At 39.9% G+C, this 23,680-nt stretch overlaps 1 pseudogene across 1 annotated transcript; it reads right to left on the reverse strand.

The window, feature by feature from the left end:
- Nucleotides 1–1,544: 1,544 nt before the first annotated feature.
- LOC149050077 (uncharacterized) lies at nt 1,545–22,776 on the reverse strand (annotated as a pseudogene). Its single transcript, XR_016182486.1, has 13 exons — nt 22,718–22,776; nt 11,397–17,115; nt 11,156–11,312; nt 8,546–10,980; nt 8,215–8,377; nt 7,513–7,791; nt 6,662–7,050; nt 5,958–6,248; nt 5,180–5,497; nt 4,469–4,699; nt 3,966–4,287; nt 3,382–3,510; nt 1,545–2,773 (listed from the first exon to the last, which is right to left on the reverse strand). The product of XR_016182486.1 is annotated as an uncharacterized LOC149050077 (transcript).
- Nucleotides 22,777–23,680: the final 904 nt, after the last annotated feature.

Consider the following 23,680-nt stretch of genomic DNA (forward strand, 5'->3'; position numbering starts at 1 on the left):
TTCTAATAAAATAAACGAGTGTGCTCAGCTTTGTTTTCATTACATTTTTGTCTCTCATGAGACAAGACTTGAACATCTAGGAACGTCCACTTCACAAGCAAAAATAGACTTTTCCAATCCCGCCTCCCGCCGCTATTTTTCATTCCATCCCGCACAGGGGGGGATGAAAATTTCATCCCAATTTCGCCGGGTTAGTCTCAAGTTACTCCAGTTTACCACCACCTGATAGACAAATTAGAGCCTTTACAATATTGATAATGTACACTCATTATGCAGAAAATCACAACTGCTTAATGCATATTTAGCCAGCATAAAAAACAGTTGTTCCTCGTTGTGTTTGAGCGAGAAAAAACTCCTCCCACGGAAGAACCAACAGAAAAACTATCCTGTTTCATAAATAAAATTTTTCAGCCAACAACAGAAATCATATAGAACCCTGTGTCTATAATAATATGTTAATGTGCTCTTCTATGGGGAGAGGGATGTTTATTCCTTTAAATTAGTAAAGCGATCGTTAGGTTAAGGGTAGCCCCTGTTCATCTTCAGTACAACAGCTACACGGAACAGCCACGAGGGCGCCAGTTTCCGTTCTTGTCGCAGAAATTGTGACGTAGAACGACATGGAACTATCCCCTTTTACTTGCTGACAAAGGATACCAATTTGGCCACGCGACGTTGCTGACCCATTTACCACATTACACAAAGTCGAAATTGACGCATTCCACCAGCACGTCGAGGACGCTTTGGAAAATAACTGTATCTATGTATATGGTCAACCTGTATATAACGGTTACTTTTGGGAAATGGCTCGGTGACCCTTATATACAGGATGCCACATATATACAGGTGCCATACTGTGTACTGACAGACATTGAAAAATTATGTAAAAATATTACTCTTTCGCATTTTGTTAACAATAACAATTAACAGTGGAACGAGGAATAAGAGAAAGGGCCCGCCCCTGAAATGTCTGTGCTGGACTTTTATGGAGGTCGAGTTTATTTAAGTTCTTGCTCAGTTTTGTCATAGGAAAGGCGTACAATGACACTCATACTTACCATTAAAGATTATTCATGACGAAAAAATATGTTATGGTTTACTGAGATTTCAGAGCGCGAAACTTGATCCCATGTAGGACGCCATTGAATTTCCTCACAATAAAATACAGTTCTCATGGTTACTACTTTGTTTATGAAAGGGGAACTTTTCTTTCAAAACGATTATGTCGCGAGCATATGGTGGACACAAGCAATGACATGTAGGATCTGTAGTTGTATTCAGTGAGACCCCTACCCCAGTAGCTACAATTAATAACGAGCCGTGACATAAAGCTTGTCATGATTCGCTCATGGTAATCCAGTTCGGTGACCGTTATGTAAGGTAAATAATGATGGTGACAATTTGGATTCGGGAATCTAAAGAGTGACCGCGTCCTCTATGTACAAGTGACCCCTATACACAGGTCAGTTTCAAAGACTCGCGGTCCAGACCTCAACATATGGATTTTTTTATTGGTTGAAAATAATAAAGAACATCTCTGATTAAAAAATTAGAAAATTTTATTGATAATTAAAACAATTCAGGCCTTCATCATTTTGCAGCGGTAGCTTCAAGGCTTTTGTTCTAAGCTTACCTAATTTTTACAAAAGTCATATGTCTTACGTAATCAAAAACACTTTCCAGTAATAAGATATTATTTATTTGACAATGAAAAAAATTTGCATGTTACAGATTTATTAAATGTATTCACACCAGGGCCAATGAACCGCCATTACCTATTAGAAAGGAAACGAGAGCCTCAAGTGAGGCTATGAAACAAAAAAAAAAAGGTCTGTTTGTTGTAACATCCTGATGAAGCTCTTGAGCACGCTTAAGTTTACAGAATTATAATCACCCAAATTTGGGGCCTCAAAAAGGAAAGTGTATGACGTTCTCTTAAAATTCAATCATCCAAAGGTAAATTTACTTGAAGGTTTCGTACGCTTAGGGTTAGCGTTCGTTCGTTCGTATGAAAGTTAGTGCTAATAACGAGGCATTCATGTTCCGGAAGAATTTTCGTTTTTCCGTTTCTTTTCGTCCAAGCACGAGAAACAAGAGCGAATGGGGAGGTAAGTAAAAAGGCGATAGAAAGTTTTTCATCCACGCCTGCACATCACTTTGGCTTAGCCAACACTTCTCTTGTTTGGCTTAACGAAGGAAAAGGTTGCTACGCAAGCATCTTGTCAATTAAATCATTCCGTTTTCATAAATTGGTCTAGTGTTTCTCAACTTTTCCAATAAAAAATATTTCAAACCTTTTCACCTATATATCAATATTATCGCAAAGGATGAGGAGTGGTAGTCGAACGAGGATGCGATTAACCTGTTAAATGTAAGTTCAAAAACGGTTTCTTCATCTATCTATCAATGTTTTTTGAACATATTCCTTAATGTAGGCCGGATAAAAAAGGTAGAAACTATAATAAAGTTTTAAGTGTCAGTTGACACTGATACTTCAAACTTCAAACTAGCAAATTCCTGCTTGAAAACCACTGAATACCACGACTACATTTCTAAATAGTCAATAGCTTGACAGCGAACACGGCTTCTACCATATCGTAAAACGCTTTTAAGTCGGAATAATCACAAAATTCCAAATTGTACACGCGGCGACTGGTTGCAACCGAAGCAATGTATCCCAAATTTCCACTTTCATAACCTCCAAGTCTTCTTTTTCGCCAGGTATACTTTAGGGCACTTGAGACAAATCTTCCTGGCTGCACCATGCGAAGTTCTGGAAAACGATGATTTTCATGTTAGCAGACATTTGGTGCAATCATGAGTTTAACAATAGAAAAAAAAGGTTCCAGGCAGAATTCTGTAATGCCTCTATACGTGCAGTTTTTCAAATTCCCCTAAGACAGCAATGGTACTCTTTGTGTCATTGTGTGCAGGGCGTCCGAATGAAGGCTGAGTGGGACAATGAAGGTCAAGTATCTCGCTAAAAGCAAATATAACAGCCTGACAGGTATCAGACCTCATCTTTAACTTGAAAGTATTGGGTAAACAAATAGAAGACGATCAAGCTGAGGGGCTTTAGCTTCAACATGGGCTTTATTGCTATGGTATTCCCTCTCAAGTAATTCTTCTATCATTTTCCTGTCAAATTAGCTAACCCAGCATGATCTCCATTGATAAATTCATTGAGATAAAATACGAAATAAATGTGACACCCTTCCTAAGAGACCCGATTTCCAGATCTTAAACATAACTTCGGAGAGTTAAGACTTGTATGAGGGATTCGGACAAAGACGCATGTTTCCTATCTTAGGAAATTCGTCCCGAGCAAAATATTCATGAAGAACAAAAAGACTGATAAAGCTGTGCAGACTAAATATTTACCTTTCAGATCAATGATCTTTTTAGTTTTTTCGTTTTGAATCCCTTCTTCTTCGCCAGGTTTTGATCTCAACTCAAGTCTGTGGGCATCTTCACGGAAAAATAGCATTCCGTAATGCGGCATTTTGTTGCCTATTATAACAAAAATTTGTTACCCATGAGATTCAAACAGGATACGTTTATCTTTGTCTAATATGTTGTTTTGAGGCAGATCTCTGACAGTTTATTTCGTGCATTGTAAAGAAAGAAACAATACGCAAAATATCAAGTTTATGCATTAGTCTTGTAAACCTATTTTTTTACACAATACTTTGCGATTACAAGTAGTTGAACCAAAACCATAACGATGACAATGGCCAGCCATGAAAAGAAAAAATAGAAAATACCGCACGGGGACATATATAACACTGAGAAAACAATTTAAATGGCCTCAGTAGTAGGAGTTACAAAGCGAGTGACAAACTCATTCTCATTTAAACAGTGACTTTTTAGAGGAGCCATAAAAACAGCCAAAATCTAGAATACACCTTTAAAGAGAATATTATACAACCAAACAACGAGCGGAGGACAGGCTCTTTTCGAATTACCTTTCTTCGAGTGAAGGAACACGTCTACACCGCCGGAAAGTTTCCCCACGGCACGTCTTTGGTTGGGCGTTCTCGGAGGTGTGGGGAATTCTGGAAACAACATGCGGTAGGTGAAGCCCAGGGCTGTTGCCAGGATACCGCCTGTTACTTGTGCTTGAGGTAACTCACTTAAAGAGTAATGGTCACCAGGGCAAACGAGCATTGTGGTACCTTCATCTACCAACTGACTCCTTTCCTCCCCGATGTCCCGTGATGTGGGATTACGGGGGAAAAATCTCCTGTTCTGGCATCTGAGCAATGTGAGAGGACCTCGATAGCGAACCTATTAAATATAAAGCATGAACAATTGCACTTAAGTTATTTACTAATATTTAGTATGTTTCCAATAAATTGATGATGTCTGATGGCTTGATATTCTTCTCGTTGACCAAAGGGCATTTGGAAAACTTGCCCCTTGAAACGTAATTGTATGGATATCGGCATTCAGTAAGGGTGCCTCTTACCTCAGCAGGCTGCCATTCTTGATGCGTCCTATTGGCAAGGGTTTGATTCCTCAGAAGAGCTTCTCTTAGGGTCCTTAAATTGTAGGTGGTAAGACCTTTCGTAAGGCTTCTCTTTTGCAACTCATCAATGATCCAGTCTTGACTGTGCGTGTCTCTGATTTGTTTATATTCGTCAACATTCATCTTTAAGGTGTCTACTGCAAGCTTTTCCAAGTATCTTTCGAATTGAAGCTGAATAGAGAGAGTGACAGCATCTGTTAATTTTCCTTGCGCAATAAAATATTAGAATGGGAACAGATAAAGTCACCTAAAAGTGGTACACCGATTGGAGCGGGTGGTTAACAAGTATGTCTGGATAATTCTCTAAAAACCGTGGAGAACATTTATCTTTTTTACCTTACTTTTTAAGTTCGTCAAATAAAGTTTTGTTATTCTCTACGAATTTGAAATCCACCCGACGTATAAATCATGATTCCTTGAAAAGGGAATTCCTTACAAGGGTTCACGAACAAAAGGAATCGGAAGAGTCACAGTAAACATAAAATCACCTGATGAGGCATAGGTGATACAAAATGTCCACAAATCCTCAATTAGGTATAAAAATCCTAAAATTTATCCATTTTTATGTCTTTAAGTGAGGTAGTTCTAGTTTCAATGAAAACAATTTAAAACAATATAAAAGATCGCATAACTTTGAAATGTTTAACAAACCTGAACATGTCGCGATGGCAACCATCCGTCTTCCTTCGCGGAAAATAACCTAGCAGTTATGGTCCGTGAACGTGGTGACCAAGGAAATGTGTCAATCATTACAAGGAACTCCACCCTATGATTCTGTTCTGTTAACAGGGAAGCCATTTCGTACGCTACAAGTCCTCCATATGAATATCCCCCGAGAAAGTACGGTCCATGGCGCTGTACTTTAGTGATCAGCTGAACGTAATGAGCGGCAAGCTCACGCACTCCACCCCAGTCCTCACTGATGACCGTAGGATCAGTAAAGCCCAGAGCATAAAAGGATACTAAGTCCTATTAAAGACGAATAAAAGATGCGAGCCACACGATGAAAGTGTTTGAAACCTCTGACGTGTACTTATATAAAGATCAAGAGAAAGCGCAAATCAACGAAGCTTAAAGAATATGGAGTTGATTCGGAGGAGAAGAAATTGTTATCACTTCCAGAATATGTGACCCGTGTCAACTGCATCAAATAATTTTTTTTCCCTTTTCTCTACTGGGTCAAGCGAGGAATCCTAAAGAGCCAGATACTTAAAATTTCACGATCTTCTAAGATCTGGTTTGGGAAGCGACCTCAGCGTTATGGTCACCGCGAGATTCACATTACCTTGAAACTATAACAACGACAGCAAAATATTTCTTTGGCTGCACAACCAAATGTAAGGCGATTGATTAAAAAAAAAGATATTGAAATGATGTTTATATCATTGGCTGAGGGGCTAAATAAATTCTATAACGGTCAGATACGCACCTGTCCTTGAAATCCAGTAGAAATGGGAACCAAATTCAACGCGTAGCGATGTGAAGGGTGAACACAGAAGAACTTTATCGCTGATCCCTCAGGAGTGTAAAGGGGTAAAACTTGAACCTCCTTCTTGGACGGCATGTCTGAAGAATTTGTTTCCTCCGATGACTGAGTTTGTCCGGGTGCACTTTCTTGGCTCTCGCTATTCTGCGGGCTGCTTGCTTTCCCACGAAGCTTTTCACTGATGTCCCTTGCCATTTTTAGTGTAGTAGTGTCAGGCTGCATGAAGTAGTAGACCTAAAGACAAGAGTTTCAAACATTACAAGTTTAACATGTATCGACGTTTTGATTGAATATAATTCACCACCGTACGTTAAAATTTGATTAAATATTCACTATCTCCAGGCTCGAAGAATGATTATGGAAACTTTTAATTCGATGAAACCATCCACACACATGAGGGCATGATCCTTATATGGGTATGTAGGGGTGTGTTTAGTAGTATCGATGATTCAAGATAATCGTCTCTCATTTGAATCAAAATGAATTATTCTCAACTGGAGTATTTCCCAGAACAATGTTGCTAAGCAAACTAAAATACATTTTAGCTAAAAGATACGTATAAGGATATTCCGACGGGACTTTCTTAAAGGCACCAGCTGGGAAAATTGGAAATTCGGTGTTGTTTAATAATCTAATGATATACACACCTCAAAAGAGACCTGCAAGTTTGACTCAAGCAGCATCTTCAGAGTCAAAGCTGCAGTGGAGTCAATACCATAGCTATACAAGCTTTTGTTTAGATCCGTCTCTGAAAGCGATGAACTGCCTGTCAATTCTATAACCGAGATGCGAACATACTCGACGATAAGTTCGCCTTTCTTATCTGGGTCTTTTTCAAACCTAATTCTTTGCAGTAAAGACTCTGTTATGTTAGTTTGGCTCTCAGAAACACTGATTTCTGAGGTGAACATTGAGAGTCGGGGCGTATTTTGTAGTCCGGTATTACTGTTAATAAACCGAGGCCAGTCCACACCAAATAAAGAGATATGGAAACGGCTCGGCTCCTCGGTCAAAACCTTGGCCATCAGATTGACTCCTGAAAAATAATTGCAAATCTTCCATGGAAACTACTGATGAACTGAATGTTTCTCTTAAGGTACAACAAGCAGTACAACTTTCACACAAGGGAAAAAGGCAAGACTGGGTACTTTGCGAAAAATTCTAGTGAGTGGCTTACGTTTTGATAAGTAAAGAATATTGTCTACTGGTTGAAAATCATCTACTGCCGATCTTAAACTAATGTCACCCGAAGTGAACCACTTCTTCATCTACGCTTGTAAAAAGCTCTTTTCTCTTCCTCAGCTTACCTTGTAACATCGAGAGCAGTGGGCGCAACTATTCCTTCACAAACTATGTAAGAGTCATCTTCATTTTCATTTGCTTTCACTATTCTCCACAATATAATTTTGTTGTCTTTTAAATGCATTAATTTTTACCCATGAGAATAATCAAATTCATATACAAAACTGCTATTAGCGTGTTAAAAAATCATATTTACCATCTCTGGCATTTATGAAGCCCAGTCCTCCAACTGCCATCAATTTTGCAATATTACTCTGCCGATCCAGCACGCCAGCTCCACTGATTGGTCCCCAGTTTATCGAAAGTCCGGGCAAACCGAGTACCTGTCTTCGATACTGGGCAAGAGAATCTTGGAAAGCATTACAGCCTGAGTACGACGATGATCCCACGTTTCCAACAATAGATGCCATGGATGAGAACATAACAAAGAAATCTAGATCCATTTCCAAACTCATTTGGTGTAGTAAAAAGGAACCTAAAAGAAATATCACACTTGCAATCTTCATTTTATTCATAAAATCAAGATATGTTATGTAACTCGCTATCCAGATAATAATATCTACACAACTCAATTTGAGTAAATGAGAATAAGAAATTGATAGTGCTCAAGCACACTTAGTTTTGGTAGTTAATTTGGACTACTTTCACCGCTGGTAAACAGGTATGATCTTGCGTTTTAGGTGCACTCGAACTTTCATTACACTTTTATCATATACCAACTCATGAGGAAATGGAAAACAAACACAGAGAAGAAGTTGAATGATTATTATTTGAAGTGTGAGACCTGATATTTATAGGTGTTGAAAGGTATAGCTCAATTTTTCTGGATCAATCAAATATTGTAAGGATGTTAAAGGAAATATTAAAGTGTGCGATGTAAAGTAGCGCCGATAGTCACCTTTGATCTTAGGACCCATAACATCTGTGAAACTTTCAAATGTCCAATCTTTGATGAATTGATCTCTGAGAACCATAGCAGAATGCACTATTCCAGCTACACTTGGAAGAGACTCAAGCTGCTTTTGTAACGACCCCATTTGCTCTTGGCTGGATATATCAATCTATAATAATAAAATAGAAAAGAGTCTTTGAAATTCTTGGCGCGCGTTGTGCTTCAGATAAAGTTACTTTCCGGGCATCGCACAAATGCAACTTAGTATTTCTAGTTGAGAAAATGTAATAGTAACCGTTTGATTATTGACTACTATAAAGGTAATGCACCAAATTACCTGGAACGTATACAACTTTGCACCTGTCTCCGTCTCTACATCTCGTACTTTTCGATACTCGGCATCTGAGAGCTTGGAACGACCAATCAGTCCTATAGACTTTGCTCCATTCTCGGCCATCCAACGCACCACCTCAAATCCGAATCCTCTGGTCCCCCCAGCCACCAAGTAAGTTCTGTCTTCTTTTAGACCACACACGTCCAGACCTCGTGGAAGCACGGGGATCGTTTGAAGATCACTGCCTCCTTCAGGCGGTGCAAAAGAGTGAACCAGAAAAGAAATGCCTCGAGATTCTCTCATGACCCGTTTTGGAGGTGAGTCATTCAGATTGGCTTTGTTTGCAGCTTCAACTGCCGTGGGTATGTCTGTCGATAGTAACTTGATTTCCAGAAGCTTTTGAAGAACTCCACCACCTTTTAGCAGCTCTAGACTCTCTAAGCTGAGCTTTTGATAAGTCTTGGGTGATCGGATGATATCTGAAATGCTTTCTCTTACATACAGGACGTTTTTCTTTGCAGGGAAAACGACGGCACCATCAAATTCGGCTCCCAAGATAACGACTTTTCCTCCGCGTTTAAGACGTCGACTGCTTTTTTGCAGAGCGTTTGGAGTGGGTGGGTAGAAAAACAAAACTGCATCCAAAGCGTCAATGGAATCATTTTCAAACCTAGTGAGACTCTGATGTGCTACACTCTTTGCTCCCAGCTCTAGAAGGGTGGATTCTGTCACCGATTGGCAAGTGTCTGAGATAGTGCAAAATACTTCATGACCCAATGCTTTTGCAAGGGCGACTGCCACAGGCCCAGGGCCACGGTGAGCCTGATGAATCAGTAACTTCTTCTTTTCTCCCATCGTTCCTATCCGTTGTAGGGCGTGAAAGGCTATGGCAAGGCAGGCAGGGATGTATGTTGCTTGTTCTTGCGTCAAAATAGTTGGCTTTACAAAAGTGTTGCTAACTTGCATGGAAACGGAACGAGAAACTCGTCCAGAGGCCATAACGCCGCACACAACGTCTCCAATTTGTATGTGATTACTTGCAGTTTCCCTTGGTAGATGAATCACCTTTCCCACGGTGAAAACACAGGCATCTGGTTTGGCTACATCAAGTATTGACTCAGAGGGTGTCCAGCAAAAAAGCAGTTCTACTGTGACCTCGGAAGGCGATGGCCTCGAAAAACTTCTCTGGCGAAAGCAGACCTTCCGTGAAGCAGGAATGGATGACAAGTACAAAGAACCCCAGTCGCTAACGTTGCTGTGTATTGTGGGCTGCTCGGTGAAAATATTTGATCTCACAACGCGATTTATGAGCCGCTTTCTATCTCGAAAGGCAACCTCCTCTTCGATACTATCGCCAAGGATTTCAGAGAGGAGTAAGTCTACTTCATCAGTATCATTTTTGTTGCCAAGATCAATCGAGGTAATCCTAAGATCAGATTCTTCGAGCTTTGCTGTTCTACGAAGACCCCAGATTGTAGAAGCCCAAGGAATGGAGTCACTCTGAGATTTCGTTGTGGTACTTAGGAGCTGTGTACTTTCAGAGACGAGCATAAGCTGAGAATCAAGAAAATGGTTTCTTGCAAGTTGTTGAATTAAGAAAACTGAGCTGCTGAACGCGAGGTTTTGTGCTTTGTCGATAACATCGAAATTGTTTGGTAGGACAGTGGTTTCTACTGGCCACATGTTGACGACTTTGAGAATGGATGAATGGATCGAATGTACCGCAGTAAACTCTCTGCTTATCGCTTCTTTTGTTTCTGTGTCAAAAAATAGAGCATTGGGTGGATCAACTGTGATTACATTGACTCTTGCAGCGCGAAGCTTGGCGATTAGGATGTCTGAGAAAGGAGAGCTGTCCCTAAGAAGAAGACAGGTCAAGTCTGGTGCCATTGCTCTTTGTCCTTGTAAATCCTCTTCCATCCACTTCATTTCATAAACAAGGCCATCAGAGGTAAATCGGCGTGGCGTACTATTCAACTCTGCGATACGGAACTCTCTCATGGTTAGTACAACCCTTCCAGATGGACTCATAAGCGTGATGTCGAATTTCCCGAACGCTTTGGCATCCTCAACGACGTGACAATAGAGTTGATTGGTATTTGGAACATTATACAGAGTAATGCCCTCAAATGCCACCGGTAAAACAGATTCTCCATCAGCAGCTGAGATTCCGAGTGGGATAAAGCAGGACTGCAGACACGCGTCCAAAATGGAGGGGTGGACAACATAATTTTCACTCTCTGATTGAACGATGGGTGATTCATGGATATCGATCAAGCAAAGCCCCTCGTGCTCGCGGTACCATGTCTTTTTGATGATCGAGTAGGCACTACCATACTGAAAGCCATACTTTTGAGTTAATTCTCTGAATCCTTCAATTGGCACCTCTTTCATATTTCTGATTATCTCGTTGACGACTGGGCCAACTTCACTGCAAGCTGTAAAAAGCCAAATATCTCCTTTTAATTTCTATGTGATAGTTATAGTCTGCAGTATCTTTCCCAAAACTGCGTTATAAGCGTAATCATTTGGTCATAAACCATCATATAAATGGGTGGATAGATAAATAGGCTATAAATGGAGAATCGTAAACGCATTTGAATGTTATAATACCTTCTTCCTCGCTGTTTGCTTCTGTGTCCAAGAAATCGACCAAGATGTTTTCACTACTCAAAACAATTTCAGATTGGTCGTCCTGCACGCTTGTTATGTGAAACTGAGCCTTGTCTATTTTGTCGGTCTTTAAAAGGCGAAGTCGTAAGGATCTGACCTAAAAAACAAAGGATAAAAAGTTACGATAAACCAAACCTAGCTGATATAGCTTGTCTCTAATTCATGTATATACTACACTCACCTGTGTTTCAGGAAGAGTGAGAAGACTTGAAAGTTTCACATCACCAAGTTCCAGGCCAGAAGTATGTACGAATTCGTCCTTTACCATTGCAAAGGCCATCTCCAGGTAAGCAGCCCCGGGCATCACAGCACCTCCTTCAATAAGGGCGTGGTCCTTTAGAGATGGAAAATTGACAAGGTCAATCTCAGTCTCCCAGCAGTGCAGGCCGGAGTATAAGTCGGTCATTTTGACTTGTGCCAGATAAGGATGTGTTGGCTTTCCCAGGCTTTCTTTAGAGCCTATTGGGTGGACTGTTGATTGCAGAGGTTGTTCCCTGTACCAAAAACTGTTTTCAAGCCATGGAGATGTTGGGGACCGGATGAACCTGGCTGATTGGCTCCCCTGTACCGAGGTCCAGTCTACGGGAAATCCCATGGTATACAATCTGCATACTGTGTTCTGAAGAAAGCATTTGTGTTGCTCCTTGATGGGCACTCTCTTGCGAGGAAGAGTTGCGACAACAACGGGCCTTTCCTCTTCCGTCAAATTTTCCTGAAGAGCTATCTGTTTCACGTAATGGGCAAGAATTGGCTGCGTGCTGATCTCAATTATCTGCTTGTAACCATCTCTCAGTAGATGTTTCATTGCCGAGTAGAAGCGAACAGGAGAGCGTATATTTCGCCACCAGTAATCGCTGTTTAACTGCTGACCCGAGACAACTTCGCCTTCAACAGTAGAGTACATTGGAATCTTCGATAGTTGAGGGTTTAGCTGTACACTTTTCATAGCTGCCTGAAATGGCTTCTTTATGGGTTCCATGTGTGAGCTGTGAAATGCACGATTTGTTCCAAGAACACGCCAGAAAACATCTCTTGCGTTCATCGAGAGATGTTGCCCCAGTACCTCGATGGATTGCGACTCACCAGCTAAAGTGACGCTTCTTGCATCATTAACTGCCGCTATGTCAAGGGTGGCGCTTAACTTTAGATTGGAAAGCAGTTCCCTGGTCTTTATCTCAGGCATGCCCAGGGCAGCCATACTTCCATTGCTTGGGCATTTGTCTTGAAGAGTGGAGCGAGTTAGTACCAGCTGAAGTGCTTCCTGGACAGTGATGACTCCAGCAATACAGGCAGCTGCGAACTCACCTAAACTGTGACCAATAACAGCAGACGGATGGATTTTCCAGGACCTGAGCAGCTGTGCAGTTGCGTACTGGACAGCGAACGTGGCTAGCTGGGCAATGTAGTTTTCTGATATTCGCGAAATGTCTTCTGGTGCCATCAATTCGTCTTCAAGTGATCACGTCTGTCCCATATCTCTCAGTAAGCTGCTGACTGTCAAAATTGCCTCTCTGAAAGCAGTTTCACATTTCATTAACTGCCTTCCCATGGCATACCATTGTGATCCCTGACCCCCAAACATGAAAACCAGTTTTCTATCACTTGAGGTTACTTCAGCATAAGAAGCGGTCTTTTCCCAACCAACGGAGTCATCAGCAAAAGCTTCTAGTGACTTTGATGCTTCGAAAGCAGGCCCAAAGGCAACTGCCAGGCGATGCGGATACTGGCTTCGACGTTCATTCAAAGAGTAACATAAGTTTTGAACAAAGTGTTCATTCATTTCTTCAGTGTTGTCTTTGATCCACTCGGAATAAAGATGTGACAGCTTTTTAAGAGCTTCTAGAGAACGTGCTGTGATAGTAAAAACGTTATTCTTGCGTTTGATGTTTTCCACTTGGAAGCTTGGTGTTGCTGTAGCTTCGCGAAGAATAACATGCACATTTGACCCACCATAGCCGAATGAATTAACGGCTGCTATTCGCGGTTTGCCCTTTTCTGTTTTCCAAGACTCACGAGTTTGTTGCAAAATAATCCCTTTTTCTTCAAGCTTTAGTTTGGGATTCAACACCTTGACGTTGATAGTGGGTACAAAGGTCTTGTTTTTAATCATCAGGGCGGCCTTAATAAGTCCAGCAAGACCGGAAGTAGATTCCGTATGATTGAGATTAGATTTGACAGAGCCAATTCTCAGTTTTCGTGATGAATTTGCGTCCAGGTTGGAGTAGGTATCTGCTATGGAGTTGACTTCTACTACGTCACCAATCGCAGTCCCAGTCCCATGTGCTTCGAAGTAATCCACGTCTTCTGCGGCCACTCCTGATTGCTCTAGCACGTTTCTTGATAATTGAGCTTGCATCTTAGCGCTTGGAGCAGTGATAGGGACAGCATTTTGACCATCATTGTTCATTCCACATGCAAGGATCTCGCAATATATATCGTCTTTGTCACAAAGAGCATCCTTTGAAAGTTTTAATACAACGGCTGCAAAGCCCTCTCCGCGTCCATAACCGTCCCCAGAAGCATCAAAACTCTTGCAACGGCCATCCGGGGCAAGAAGTCCAGCCATACTGGATATTATCTGCATGGAATGGTTAAGGACGACATTGGGTGCGCAAACGATAGCTATATCGGAATCATCGTTATGCAGGCTATCATAGGCTAGTTTAAGAGCAGTCAGCGATGAGGAACATGCTGTATCCACGGCAACACTTGGTCCGGTCAGATTAAGGCAAAATGACACTCTCTTGGCAAGAATAGATGCTGTTATCCCTGTTGAGGTATACTGATCGATGTAGGGGTAATTTGACTGGTTTTCTAAAAGAGAACTGTATTCGATATTCATCACACCGACAAAAACACTTGTTCTACAATTTTGTAAGTCTTCAAGCCGCATTCCTGCATCTTCTATTGCCTCGTAGACTACTTGAAGGAGTATTCTTTGCTGAGGGTCCATTGCACGTGCCTCTTGATTGGAGATACCGAAAAACCTGTTGTCGAAATTCTTAATTTCTTCCAAGTAGGAACCATTGATGGCACAAAGGCGTCCATTGACGAAACGCTTGGGGTTGTAGAACTCAACAAACGCTTTATGCTGCTGTGTTCTATTCTCGGGAAACGCACGAATGGAGCTCTTTCCTTGTTCAAGCAAGGCCCAGAAGAGGTTCTTACTGTGAGCACCGGGGAATCTACAACTAATGCCTATGATGGAGATCCCGGAACGTTTAGCCTTGAGCTTTCTTATGTCGCCATTCTGTGCTTCCAATGATGTGTAGTCATTTCCTACCATGTAGTGCTCTGTTACTTCTTGACTAATCTTGAAGCTAAAATTGTGCACTAACTCCTCAAACAATGCAAGGACCGTCGGGAAAAAAAGAAGAGCGTGGATCGACCCCAAAGCGAAGACCGAGGAAAGTAGTAGGTGGAAAATGTCTGCCAGACTGGGAAAAATGAATCCCAGGGAAACAGAGGCTGATACGGATGTTAAAGTACCTCCCAACACGGATACTCCAACGGAGCGAAGAGCATCAATCATGCGACCTTGTATGTCTCGCTTGGCCGAGAGTACGAACGAATGGCACACTTCAATACTAAAACTCAAGGACAGCATGATCGCCACAAAAAGAGAAATGAAAACCACATGATCCAGGTAGATTCCAAATGTTTTCATAATGGCTGCTGCTTCCAGTATGAGAAGGTCGAATGTTACAGCTAGGAGTGTACTAGCCCCGACATGACACATTGCAAACATAGAAACAGCAAACACCACCACCGTGCCAGCTGTGAGAACTATGAAGATGGTTTCTTTTTCTAACTTGACGAGGTCATCTATCTTGAAAAATTCTCTGGAGATTGGAACAGCTTTCAAGGAAGACTGTTCATGTAAATCACTTCTCAGTTTCCTAAGGGCTTCTCCATCCTCTTGCAGTCGGTTGTTCAGTGTCATTCTCAGATGAATTCGAGACGCCGATATTTTAACAAGAGATGTAGAATCTTCTAAAAGCAGGTCTTGTCTAAACAGCAAACTCTGGGAATTTTTCAGGAAAAGTTCCAAGCACCGGTGAAACTCTGACTGTGAACAGCTCATGTTTTGATGTTTGACCCACTGTAGAAAGCCTGCCATCCAACAAAAGGACTTTCCTTTACTGTAAGCGGCCTCTTCCAGTTTTTTACACATTGCCAGTACTTGATTTTGCACACTTTTTAGTTAATAGTCGACTTGCTTGGAGAAAACGATGCTCACATCAGTTTCGTTGCCAAGGAACATTTGTCGTGCCTTATTAAACTGCTTGAAGTTTTCACTCCGATAGCGCAACTGTGTGGTACGCGTTCTGTCTCCAGTTTGAAAGGCGGAAAAAACAACTAAAGTGATGAGAAGGGCAAATATTCCAAGGGAGAGAATTTTGCCGCCATTTGATGTTATTTTTCGAGCCAATTCTTTCAGAAAGCGTTGCAGTTTTTTCTTATGACACCGTGAGAGTCTAAGCTCAACGCTTCCAACCTCACAGATGGACAATCTTCTTTCACATGTAGTGGCACAGGGCGTGTTCACTTTCTTAAGCTTGCTTTCAAAATACATCAACACAATGGCTGTGATCAAAATAGAAGCAGAAAAAGTTACATACGCAACAAGTGTTGCAAAGGAAAAATTGGAAATCGCATTAAAAGAGGATTTGATTCCCAATCCATAAAGAGCCGATCCACAAAGTGCGGTCATCGTAGTAAGAACCCCTGTTCTAGCCAGGCAATTGCCCACGCGATGTTCAAGTGATGGCACCTTTTTTTGCCTTTCCCATTCCATAAGGTAAAGTACCACGTCCGTAGTTGCTTTCCCCAATAGTAAGAAGGGTATAAACAGGTACGTTGAAGAAAAGGCAGAGTTTGTTATGGAGAAAACACCTGCAGAGCACGTTAAAGGAAGAGCAAGAGAAGAGAACATCAGGAAGACTGTCCTTAAACAACCGGCGTTGGTAGAAGTAAAGCGTATGACAATGAATGCAAGGGCAGCAGTCGCTACGACTGAAAAACAAAGAGGCCATAGCTCTGGTTTCAGGATATCTTGCAATGCATCAGTCACTGTTCTTTCGGTCTGGTAGGAGAGTTTTGCACATTTCATGCGAGGACCCATTGAAGCAAGGAGATTGCTAAAGGAGGCTTCAAACCTTGCTATGTCTTGGTAGTCTTCTGTACTGGTTGTCTTTCTTACGAAGTAAATAATTCGAAGAGCGTCGGCACGGGCAGTTAATTGATCTTTGTTCCGCTTTATGTGGAAATTGGCCAGCATTTGCTGATAAGAAGAATTAAATGTTTTTCCAGAGGAAAGAACAGCAGTAGGCTTTACCAACTCGCGAGCAAGGATCGAGGAAAGATTTTTTAATTTTTGAAAATGCGTTCCAGCTAACTCAAGAGGATTGCTGATCTTGCAGCTTTTCTCTGTGCTTCTTTGTTGGGCATTTGGTGATTGCTGCCTGAAACATATATTGACGTAACCGCTGATATTTACTATGGCTCTGTGAACCATAATGGCGTCTTTTAAACATTCTTCGCTTAGAATACTGTCCCCATTCCTGGGTATTACGATTACTTGTTCTTGTCGTGCCTCAAGAATTGGAAAGAATTGTGCGGAATCATGCGAGTCTTGTCTGGATTTGCTGTTGGTGAAGGTAAAAAGCTCAATGGTGGGCTGCTCAAAATTCAGGCGAATGAATCCGAGGCAGCTTCCGATTAAAACAATGAGCGAAACCAGAAGAACCGCCAATGGTATGCGGGCAAGGAAATGCCCCAGTCTTTCGAAGGCTTCTTGATAAGTAGTAAGAACAATAAATACTTTGATTCTTCGTCCTATGGTGATAGCCCCGCACCCATGGGGGCGTTTTTTACGTTTCTTGTGAACTGCATAGGACCTAGGCGCAAGAACGGGATGTTGTCAAGCGAAAGCGATATCATACTAAAAATTTAGGCGTCAAGTATTTTTTCAATGATTGACAAAACGAGGACTGAATTTTTTTCTTCAAACCCTTAGATTTGTCGTAGAATGTCAATGTTCTCAAATTCCAGCTAGTGCCCAGTGTCTTGTTGGCAAGCCTAATAGTAGACCACCTAGCTACATTTTTGTTATATGTTAGCATTTTTTTGGTTCAATTCAAATTGAAGGTATTTTTACTTGAAAAGTTGTTAATCCTTTGAACTATGAGATTCTATCCGGAGCCAAATGCCCATGGGATGAAAAAGAGTATTAGTTTTGAAAGGGAAATTGCACGCACACACAAAAAGATGTTACTATCACGTTAAAATCATCCTAGCTAAAGCTGGTAAAAGGGTTGGGATGCTTGGCCGAATTCACTACTGCATTACTTAGCATAGTGCGAAAATTATTTATACTTCCATGATAAGACCAATTATTGAATATTGTGACACAGTGTGGGGATGCTGTGGACAAGTATATTAGAATGCTTTAGAGTCCTTACAGAGACGAACAGGAAGGATTGTATGCAGAGCTTCAAGTAGCGAGGATGCGATCGAAAAACTGAATTTGACAACTTTAGCCTATAGGCAATCCAAGCACACTTTGAATTTAGTGAACAAATATATAAATGGGCAATGTACTCAGTTTTTTAAGAACTATTTTACTTTCAATAAGCATTTATATAGCTGTGATACTCGCCAAAAAAATTTAATCCATCTATCTTCGGTACGGACAGAAATTGCAAAACAATCGTTTTATTACTATTGGATCCATAGTTTATAATTCTTCAAAGTAGAGTAATTTTTATAAACATAATTTTAAATTTAGAAATCTAAAGCTTTATAAATGTGTTTTTTATCTTCGTGTTTGTATTTCGCATGAAATTGTAATGTATTTTATTTAGTTTATACTCAGGGCTCCCATTGATAGCAGATGGCTCTTTAGGGCTTCTGACGGGGCTACCCTGAGGTTTATTTTTATTTTTAAATAAAGGCATCCATCCATCCATCCAACCGATGTGCGAAATGCGCTTGTGCAAAATCAACGCACAGAAAAGCGGTTTCCTTGACACACAAAAAAAGAAGCGTTTCCCTCCAGTTGCAATAGCTGGGTATCTGATCGACTTCGTTTTGTCAGTCAATTGAAGTCATTATCCGTCATAACGCTGCTCAGTTTTACTAACCTGAACAAATAATTATGGTACAGAACAAGCACTGAGAAAAAAGCCGAAGTAAATTTCAAGGAGCGCAGATTCCTCATATTAGAAAATTAACAGGCAAACTTTTCTTTCATCAACACTCAGTGCATATCAAACATTGCACTCTCGTGGTTTAACTAAGACTTATTTAAAATTAGTGGAAACAAACTGTGCAGAAAGGACAACCTGATATTCAGCCTTCGTTTCTTCCTTCTCGTGTAAATCCTATGAGATCTAAACGTAAATAAGAACTGTCTTTACAAAACAGGGATCCGTAACTGGAGATTTAAGGCTCCTGTTAGAAAGCAAGAAAATATTGATCAACCCTTACTTTATTAGGTGGGTTCAGTTGAAGATATATTTCACCATCAACTTTTGTAGGTCGATATCGTCTCTTTCAAACAGTTACCGGATTGTGAGAGCTATCTCGTTCAAAATTATTTTAGGAAAAGTTGGTTTCTGGACATAGCACTTTCTCAGTTTTAAATGATATGTTCCCTAATAAGGTGTTCTTACTTCTTAACACAGTGGTAAAGGGTGTTGTCTGTGCCCTTTTTGATTTACTCATAGTCCACGACGTGTTTACCATCCTGGCAGCGCATCTGGTATCAGGTAACCTCAAAAGGTTTCGGAATTCTTTTTAAATTTAAGTAATCTCCACCGGAAAAAAAAGAGTGATAGCATACTCTGAAGTGTTGATTATGTGAGAAACCCTTTGCATTCCACAAATACTTTCCCAACGCGCAAACACAAGTATGCCAAACAAAACTAAGGAAACTACTTGCCCTATAGTGATAAAGTGGAATCTTATAAAGTTAAACACAGTAGCTCCATTGCCAGCTTCACTAACTGGAATAAAGAAGTTTGCTACAAATCGAGCGTTTTGCACTGGTAGCGAAAGAGGTAAAAAAAAACCTCTTGGCCGCTGGTAAGTACTTCATAGGTGAACTTTTGCAATTAAAGTTATTATAGACGCGAAAAAATTTCAATGTAGGCGAGAAGCTCTTTGAAGAAATCGAATTTACAGATTACTTTGTATTTCGTGAAAATCACACGTTTCCTAAGGCTTTATCCAGCTTGAAACATTTAAATTTCGGTTTTGTTTTGCGAATTTTCAATTTTGCTTTGAAGGACACCATATGGCACGTAACCAGAAGCTTATAAGCTAATGATTCTGATCTAACTGAGTTAAAAATCTCGGCAAATGCGAATTCAATTTCCGTGTTCTAAATGAATATAGGCCCCTTTTGCCTTATTGTTATTGGATCAAAATGTTCCATATCATTCTGTTTTTGTACCGTATTTCATAGCTATTGATCCTGAACTCAATTGAAGTCAGATAAAAGTTTCTATTCACCTTACACGTGCCCGTCAACTAGCAAATAAATATCATAAGCATTATATTTTAGGCTTTCACAAGGTAAGGAAGACTAGAGACTAAACTTCCCAGCAGGTCCTGGGGCTTTAGAGAATTTAGTTATTGACCAATTTGAACACGTTTTCTGGTTATATCAAATTTCATTTTGGTTGAATAACAGCAATTTTTTTTAATTCAAGCATGTTGAATCATGATGTTGCAAAAGAAAGTAAAACGTGACCCTGATATAACTCTGGAAAAGAAATAATAATTGGTGAAAGGAAAGCCATCTTAGTAAAGAAAGTTTAGATTGCTCAAATAACTTTAGGAGAGTCACGTTGCTTTCAGTTCTCATAAGTCACCTTATGGTTCCTTCATTCGCCTAAAGTTGCAGCAGCCTAAGGTTCCAAAATAAGCTTTGCACTTAATGCGTCTAGGAATGCTTCGAAGATATTCTGGCTTAAAGGTCAAGTAACCGAACAAAACAGAATGATTCACACCTTGATAAGATTAAAGTTATAAATACATTCTAGTCAAATATCAAACATTTTGTCAAACATTTTTCATTATTATTTTTACTCAATAGACAGAATGAAAGTCAGTTTCAATCTAATTCTCTGCATTTTTTTTAAAGAATCCTATATTTATCAAGAAGAGCAGAGGTCTGAGACAACTTCAGAGATTCAAATCCTAAAATCTTGAATCATCCTAAAATCCATAAGGAGGGCGGTGATAGTCACAGTTTATAAAGATTTCCTTCAGCAGATGAATAAACTTATCTAGGGATGTATGTAGAGAGGTAATGATAGAAATGAACGTTCCACATCACGAGAATATATTCTCCTGTCTACATTTATCACTTATAATGAAAATGGACGACGAATTTCAATTGTTGAAGCACAGAAAGAAGTAATCCTTAAAAATCAAAAGATACCTGGAAGATAACGAAAACTTCTCGAAGCATATTCTTTGAATTATTGGAAGGAGTAGATGGGAAACTCATTTTATTTTGTAGCTTTAATGATACTTGTAGAATACCGATCTACTTTTCAGCTTTCCTCATGGAATCATTTACAATGAGAACAGTCATGAAGAGGTTAAAAAAATTGTTTGCAGGTATGATATAATTATACACAAATAATCTGTTTTTGATAAGCTCTTTGTTACAGAGGGTTTAGCCAAAACCTGATACTAACACACAAACTTTGTTCCAGAACTAAAGATTTTTGAAGGCAGACACATACCCAGTCCAGCAAATCATTGTTGGCGCGAAGTTTAAGCTCGCTAAAGACTTTTTCTCCAACAAAGTGAACAGTTCCCTTTACACAGCTCCTTGATGATTATATCTTTATTCTAGCGGAAGGGAAGGCCACCCCTCACTGTAATAGCTAACAGCCTCAAAGTAGACATTCCGAACCAATGAGGGAATGAAAAAGAACCTACCCGGCTCTTCTGTTGTCATAATAGAGACAAAACCTAATACGAACTTTTGAAACACTTTATATTGTTGTGTAGGTTAAATCACTAGTGTTTATTGAAGGTTCTTTTCAGTCTGTCCTCCATGTTTATGTGTTTATAATCATTACTGTTTTAATTGAATCATTTGCTCGAAATGTTTGGCTCACCGTCACCGTGAATTTCTCATTTTATGAGTATTTGTCTTAGTAAGGAAGTTTATCTCAGAGGTTGAGCCTTTCTTCTTGTTTCATATATGGCATTTATTTCCACACTGTAATCACGGATATAGCACAGGTAAAGCTGACGTTTATCAGGTGTGCTAAACGTTAACTCTAACAGATGATCGACAACTTTACAGCTTAGAACACAAAACAGTGAGCATGAAAATCACGTGAAAAGAAACCTTGCTTCGAGTCACCCTTGTCGGAACTTCAGATAAAGGAAGAAAGCGGTGTCTTGAGAAAAAAAATGATCCTAGGAAAGTACCAATATAAACATATGCGAAACAAAACAACAACAGCATTTAAATATATCTGCACATGTGTTAATCTCGTAAGAAGGCAATAATGACATTAATTACTGACGTAAACTGCAAAGAATTGCAGCAGTGATCTTGCTATTAAATAGAGTCACCAAACGCCATCTTTAAACAAAGTATATGAAATTAGAAGTTTCCTTTAACAGAGAGCTATTTATTTAGCGGGCTAAATGACATTTCAGTAAAGGAGAATGTAAACAACCCCGAGCTGCAAAAACGCGATCTTAATAAATTGTAAAAAAATAGACGAAACCAACAAAGAAGGGAAGTGAATGTATCACGAATAGAAAGTTTTTTCGATTTTTTGATTTTAGGTTAGATTAAAGCTACATTTTGTCGAAAAATGTGAATTAGTTATCTCTTTTCGCGGTAATTGGTAATGTAAACAACTTCGTAGATCCCAGTGGGTCGTAATAGAAAGATTTAGCGATTTTGTGATTTTAGGTTAGATTAAAGCTACATTTCGTCGAAAAATGCGAATTAGTTATCTCGTATCGCGGTTGTTGGTAATGTAAACAACTTCGGAGAACCCAGTGGGTCGTAACCAAGTTTTGTCATTAAAGCATTCGATAAAATCCTGACAGCAGCCATTTAAACGACAGCAGAATATAGAGGTAAACATGTTCACTACAGGAGTAACCTCGTTACATGTTAGAGAAGATTCAGCAGTGTTCCTTGAAGTAAAAATAATACTTGCGGAGTGAAATGCTAAAAAATAAGGTGAAAGTGATACAGTAGGAAAGGAACGGACATCTGTCAGGCCGAGGAAATTTCAGCTGAATTAATACGTTCTAAATATTAAAAAAAGGTCGCGCTGTCCACTACAATTATTAACCCGGAAACGAAACACTATCTTTTTTAAAATAGCTTCTTGCTGGTTGTAAATAGTGCTAGTTTGATTTTGATTGTCATGAATGAATCAACTTGGCGTGCATTTTCTTTAAAAAAATTATCTTTATGAGCAGGTGTCTGATAAAAAGCACACCTACCTGTCTTCTGGCTTGCTTGAAATATCGGCAAGTTCGACACCTGCCTCAACCTCCGCCATTAGAAAACGATTTGTGGTGAGTAATCTTCGTGTTCCTTCTATATGAACCCAAATGAAAAAAATGGTACCGAGAGGAAAACCACCTTTGACTTATACCTTCAACACAACGCGGAAGTTTTGCAGGACATAGCAATAGAGGAACACTGGTAGAATTGTGATCATCAAAATATTTTTATCGATGTAACGGGGTCATAGCTTGTTTTCCTTGTCAGATTTTCATGCTTTGTTGAAGTGAGGAAGGCGGATGAGTTGTGATATCCCATCCGGGCCGCTTCATGAGAAATAAGCGTCTACTTTACTACTAAAATTCCCAATGTCGTTTTAATTTAACTTTTAGTAAAATTTCAATATGTAGTTTATTTTCTAGAACGTCCTTTTAGGTCTAATATGGATCAACTCATTTGCTGTAAGCCCACATTTCCCCTTCATTTATTCAAGAAAGGTAAGTGAAAAGTACGTGCCTCTCTTCAGTATTTCCTGACAATTCCGCTCTATCTAAGAACATATGCATCCACTTGAAACAAACTCACTTATGCGTGTAAATTCACCAAACATTTTATTTAATCAAGGAGGAAATTAAGTTTTATCAAAGAAAGGGTTCACTATCAATTTGAAATAAATTTTTCACATGTCAATAAGTAATGTCTATTTCAAGCTTTGCGGGTTCCATTCAGGAATTATGCAAAATCTGCCTATTTTCGAACCAGAGCAACAGCCGGGGGCTAAAATAATGTCAATGCAAAGTCAATTTCCTTCTTCTTCAGCAATAAGGCGTTAGCAATAAAAACTATATTTGTTGAAAAACGCTTCCATGAACAACGCGCCTGTTCCAGTAGTCTATTCCGGACTATTCAAGAAAAAAACTAATCAAAGTCATGAGAATCGAGCAAGAAAAGAACTGCGT

Source organism: Pocillopora damicornis, chromosome 2 (genome assembly GCF_964200805.1).
Source record: "Pocillopora damicornis chromosome 2, jaPocDami1.2, whole genome shotgun sequence".
Classification (NCBI taxonomy): domain Eukaryota; kingdom Metazoa; phylum Cnidaria; class Anthozoa; order Scleractinia; family Pocilloporidae; genus Pocillopora; species Pocillopora damicornis.